This window comes from Acanthochromis polyacanthus, chromosome 7 (genome assembly GCF_021347895.1).
Source record: "Acanthochromis polyacanthus isolate Apoly-LR-REF ecotype Palm Island chromosome 7, KAUST_Apoly_ChrSc, whole genome shotgun sequence".
NCBI classification, from domain to species: Eukaryota; Metazoa; Chordata; class Actinopteri; family Pomacentridae; genus Acanthochromis; species Acanthochromis polyacanthus.
The window spans coordinates 22852860-22859202 of NC_067119.1; positions in this window are offsets into that span (position 1 = coordinate 22852860).

Below are 6343 nucleotides of genomic sequence, written 5' to 3' on the forward strand. Positions count from 1 at the left end.
AATGTGTGCTCACAGGTCACAAACATTGCCTCACAGTGTTTTTTTTTTTTTTTTTTTTACAACCAGAAACCAAACCGCTGTGACCATGAAACAGTCCCACTTACAGACCTATTTCCTCCTCTGCATCTTTTTTACATTTGTAAAGTTGTTACACTATTACTTAAGATGAGGTTTAACTGGCAGCAGACAGTGCAACTTTTTAGCTTTTTACTTTTGAACCTTTGTTGAAACAGGAAAGAAACGTTTATTGTTGAATTGAAGCACAAGGTGTAACAGGACAATAGTTGTCTGTTTAATATTTCTACCATTTAAATCACAAACCATAACAAGAGAGTTGATGCATTTAGCATAGGGTAGTACTATGAATATTTTCTTATTTACAGTCTGCCATATTTCATTTCAATAATTAAACAACATGAAATCTGTATTGAGTGTACTAAGGTGCATTTTATTTTACTAGTCATGCTGTGTTTAAATAGCTTGGACTGTTTTCATGGGATAACCCAAGTAATGAATAAGTACATATGGCAAACATCAAAATTTTAATTGATAACCCAACAATGTCAAAGTTATACCAAAATAATATAATCGAACAATATTGCTTTTCATATGTTTATTCCAGTCGGAGGATATTAAAGATACAAGACACCTTAATCAACGTCTGACTCAGTCCTGTGTCAACAGTAAGCTGCAGTATGCAAATTCCTATAGCAGGTAGAAAAACTGAATTGGCTGTTGCTATTGTGCTTAAATCTTACAAGTGTTGTTTAAGAATATAAGCATATCCACCTTGTAGAGGAGTCGATTTAGCAGTTTTGTCACCATAAAGCCATCGACTTTTCAGTTTTAGAAGGGAATGATTCCATCAGATCCCCAAGTGAACGTTTTTTGAGGGACATTTTAATGCTTTTAATTCGTCGTAGCAGTATAGAGGGATGGTGAGAAGTTGAGGAAAGAAAGTGAGGGAATGACATGCAGCAAATGGTCACCAGCTGGGAATTAAACCAGAGACTTGCTGCTCAGGGCATCTGTGCCCATGTGGTATGCGCCCTAACCACTCTACTATCAGGTTGGCCTAAGTGAAGTAGTTTGGTGACGAGTCATAGGTGACATGCACTTACTTCAGTCAGAGTGAGGTCAGTTCAAGTCATCAATGTAAGCAACATCTTTATCTATGCTTTCAGTGTTGTGTCCAGAACCTTTGTTTTCATGCCTGCATCACAGACTTTGTTTCCAACTGGTCACATCTTTTTGGAGATCAGTTTGATTATAGGCACTGTAAACTCACACACTTTCATAGATAGACCTAATATTTAGTGGATACCCACATATTTCCTTGCCAGCTTTTAAATACTGTATTTTCTTAAGTAATCTTTTTTTTTTTTTTTTTTACGACCAACCAGCAATTAATACTTTGCATTTTTATCTAGAGTAAAGTTAATCAGTTATTTTTTTGTGGCTGGCTTGTGTTTGGTGTTGTGTCACAATGCAGCCCCATGAAACACCTGTTAATATATCACTGCAATGAGAGTCCAGTCATTTTTTGATACAGCGTGAAGTGCTTTATCATGCTTCATGTTTATGCTTTGCTACACGGTTGTCTATTTAGAACCACTTCACTGGCCTCTGATGTAATGGGTGTTGTGTGGCAGAAATATTGTATTTTGTTCGTAATTAAAGTTAAACAAGCGTAAAATAGGGCATTTGTAAGCCTTTTTAATGGTAGCATGGTAAGTGCACCATAAACATTGTATTTTAGAAACACATCTCTAATTATAGGTATTTTTTATGAATTTATCAGGCATGCACACAAGCACATGCCCAAACCCGTGTGTGTGCTGGTGTTGTAATAATCTAAATATGGCCCTCCCATTTGTTACAGTCTCATTAGAGAACTGCTGAGCATTGTCATTTCTGGCCCTCATACTGTGAGATATGGAAGTGACTGGGCTTGGAGTGTGGATTCAGCTCTTATTTTAGGAGCCACCCTATATCTCCCTGTCAGATTACAGAGGAAAAGGAAGGCCAGTGCTTCACCTGCCTTGCCTGTTGTGGTAATGAATGACCCAAGCTGGAATTTACTGCACTCATATCAGATTGTTACAGATTCTGCTACTGTAGAAGCAGTAGCTTTGTCAAGAAAGTTCTGACTTCTTCATAGGTTTGCGCTTTCATTGCAAACCTGTCATTGGTTATCAACTTGCAGGGCTGTCTGTGTCGCAACAGAACAGTTATTACTTGTAAATAAATGGCGAAATTTGCTTTTTTGTTTTTAGTTGTTTCACAATGAGAGACTATAAGTCACATGTTTGTCTGCTATTTTTACTAACATATAACTGTCTATGTTGGTAAGAGTCAAAATAAACCTACTGTGACTCTCACTGTGCTGTAGCCTCTGATGCTTTACTGAACCAAGATGCATCATCAGCGCAAACATGTCCTCTATTTTGGGTTTGTGGCTTTTGATACTATCTTGTTGTGGTGATGACTGCACTGAAAAGCTGGAGGAAATGTCTTTAAAGTTTCTGTTTATTATTAGGAAGTGTCTTATCAAAATGAGGCCTACTTTTATGACCTTTAGTAACATAGAACTTTGTCCACATCAAGTAGAAGGATGTAGGTTTGTTGACAGATCGTGACACAATTTCTGCTGTTAAATTAATCACTTCTTTCTTTTTAACCTTTCAAATTTTACCTTGAGCCTGTGCCTTTGTTAGAAAATTGTATCCATCAAACAGCTTGTTAAAAAGAAATGGTCAAATTCTGAATGTGTATGCTTGTATTATTACACCTGCTGTTGGCAGTATAAGCGCGAAAGACTAAGGCTCTCCTAACAGCTATACACATAAACTTAATTCTTACTCCTGCTTTGCATCTATGCTGTAACCTGTTTAGGCGCCTGACATACACCTCCCCGGAGATGTAATTTTACATTGTGGTTAAATAGTCTGCAACAGCTGTGATTGTTGGTAACGTTTCAGGTTTAATACTAGTTATCCAGCGGTGCTCTCCTGTAGATGATGTCTAATCTAGTATGCAAGGATTCAGGTAAAATGCATCACAGTCATCGATATAGCTCACATTGTGGTCTGGAGGCAATAAGCTAAAAGACATTGCCACATTTTATGGCATGAAATCCATTCATCTGTATATAATAATACAGATGAAATCCATTCATCTGTATATAATAATACACCTACACTACTAATACTAAACATTCATATGTTTTTGCGATGGACTTTTATTGCCCTTCTGTGCCCATAATACCTTATGCTGGTGGCAAATCCGCTGTTGGCAGGTGCCATATTCACAGCTGACTGCCTTAACTACCCCGAATGATTCTGAATCTCACTCTGCCCCTTCAGCTGTGTAGCTAGCTGTGCATGCTTTGTATAATCAGGGTCCAAGACTGATCTTGTATTCCTCTGAGTTTTGTTTGCTGCCTGTGAAGTGCATGTTGGAAGAGTAATCATGGAAAAGCTTCCCTCTTTTGGAAGTAGTTAAATTGTGTGCATTGCACAGTGACTGAAAGCCAAACTTGGCAAATGTGCACAATGTGCTAGAGTTAAAATGTTTGCAAGAGTGAGAGAGGGCCAAACAGCAGCGACATTCATTCACACATCTGTACAACATTGTGTCATTCATAAACAAAGGCTGCAGCACTGTGATAAGAAATTCACTCTGATGATCGCTGAACGAAGAGGCGAAGAGACTGAAGATGTCAGGTGGCCTCAACAGTGTGTGTTCCTGCTACCTTTAGAAACCTCTGGCCCTGTGCCTGAGCTTAAACAAACAGCACATTGGGAAATGAGTCGTTGATTTTGAGTTTCCACGAAGATTAGAGGGGATTTTAAGTCATAAAGGGTTTCCCTGAGGAGGTGGTGGTGGAAGGAGGAAGGAAAAAAGGGGAAAGAAGTTGGATTTGAAGATCAGTAGCTGTGTGAATGAGTTTACCAGATTTACCAGTTGGCTGTGGAAACATCTCTGTTACTGTATTGTTAATTTAACACTTGTACCACCTAATTGCCCTTTGTGAAACTGTGGTCAATGGAAATCTGAAATGGCACAAGGATTCTGTCACATACTTTAACTAGAAAAGCACTCAGAGAGTGCAGACCTCCGCCAAGGATAGAGAGGGAAACAGGAAACCCATGCAGTAAAGGCTCATGAGCTGGAATCGAACCTGTGTCTCTGACACAGTTCTGTGTACGAATCACCTTCTTAACCAGTTGAGCTATCTGGACACCTTGTTCCAATTTGTTGGACGACATACTAACCTATGATGTTTTTGTCATATTTTGGACCACATACTAAAACATACTAAAAAATTCAAAGTGATCCAGAATCCATGATCCTTTCCGGATTGCCACCAAAATTAAATCATCTCTTCCTCTTACCATAGTCTACATCCCCTGAAAATTTCATGTGAATCTGCCCAGGCGTTTTTGAGTTATCTTGCTAACAGACAGACAGACACACAAACGCCGGGTGTCACATAACCTCCTTGGCGGAGGTAATTAGAATATTCCCTGATGGAGCCTGTTTTCTCGAGCCAAAATATTACAGCATATTTTTAACAAAGCTGTGTTTTATTAATGAAACTGGATTAGTCATTACAGTGTGGTGAGCATAGAAATTAGTATTAAGCCTGTAATTTCCTGTCATATATATATATTTTAAAATACTCCTAGCTGAAAAGCTACATAAACCAGTGTAGGCAGTATTAAACTGTATTTGCACTTTGTCCCACAAATACCCCATCAGTCTCCCAACCATTATAGCTTGGGATGCACATTCTTAAGCTTAGTTCAGTAGACCCACTGACTGAAATGCTGCTTTGAGTTTTATGAGGGTAAGGTTTGTGTTGTGCATTGATAATGCAAAGCCTATGGTTTCCATGCATTTCCAATGTGTGACACAATGTCCTGTCATACCCTTCTAATACTCACTCTGCCCTGCCTTTTCTCTCCTGCATCCTGTTTTCAAGACTTCTGAGCCATTCATTGTGGCCTTAACAGGATCCTCAGAAGCATTTCAGTTGTGTTTCACAATACCCAGGATTTCTGATTTGAATGACTTTTCTCTTTAGTTTGGTTTGCCACATGATACGTTGTAGACTTTGAATGAAAAGTCTCACAGTGCTAGGCTAGGTCTAAGTACTACTGTGCTGAAGCCGTGACTTCCTTACCCATCAAGTAGAGTAAAATAGTTTCCTTTACCAGTGATGCTTGTGTATTGTTGCTTGTATTAAAGGAATAATCACTTAACGGAAAGCTAGTTTTGCGTTATTCCATTTTGTTAAAATACACTGTCTTGTTGATATTTCTGCCAGTTTTTCTATATTCAGTTCAACAAAAATGGTGGCAGACAGTGCTCTTACCTCAGTGCCTCTTCTTGTAAAATAATCAAAAACTCAGGAGAATATGAAGCCTATTATCACTGATGTAATGATGTTATTTCAGGGAGGCTGATTCACAGCAGGAAAGCTGAGATGTCGGCTTTGGTCCCTGTGTGTCTGGCCGGGCATTAAAATATGATTGGTTCACATTCAGGCTGAGCAAGCCTAAGGATGTGTCGATGGTTCTTCTCCATCTGCCCAGCATGGTTCAGGTCTGCCCCATTGTGCTGTCACTGTCTCTCCCTGGGTGAGGTAACGAGCGCTGGCACTTCATCATGTGCAAAGTGAAGCATCTTAACAGAACCTGAATCCTGTTCAGAATCTACTTATTGAAATTTTAGTTCTTGTCAAGTCTTTAAAAGTAGTTTATTGACAAAAGCGGTTTTCTGTCACTCATTGTACTATTAAAACACAATTAGCCATTTTAATTGCAAGTTAAGGACCAATACCCAGACAAAAATCACACTAGCATGAATAGCAACTAAGATAATTGGCTATTAAGCCTAAACATGGATATTCCACAGTGCTAGGGAGTTACAGGTCTTTCACCACATACTTTATGACTGCTCTGTGACAGTTCCCACTCATTCTTCATTTCACTGCTAGGAAAAAACGTTATTAATATGATTTTATTAGAACTTGCTTTAATATGTTGAATGGTAGATATAGAATAATATGTCAGTTCTCACTTGGTTGTGATCATCCTCCTGCAAAAATGACATTTTGCTGTTGTTTGGGCTTTGGAACATTTAAGTGGTTTTGTCATGTTTGTTAACAGTGTGGCCGAGTCACCATTTGTTTATGTCACTGGCAATTGTTCCTTGCCAATGTCTGTTGTGTTTGATGAGACATTTGTTAGTTGCAGAACCTAACAAATTTGGTTATTTTGCAACCTTTGAACCAGACTGAAAATGGTAACGCTATCAGAGTCCATCCCAATTCACA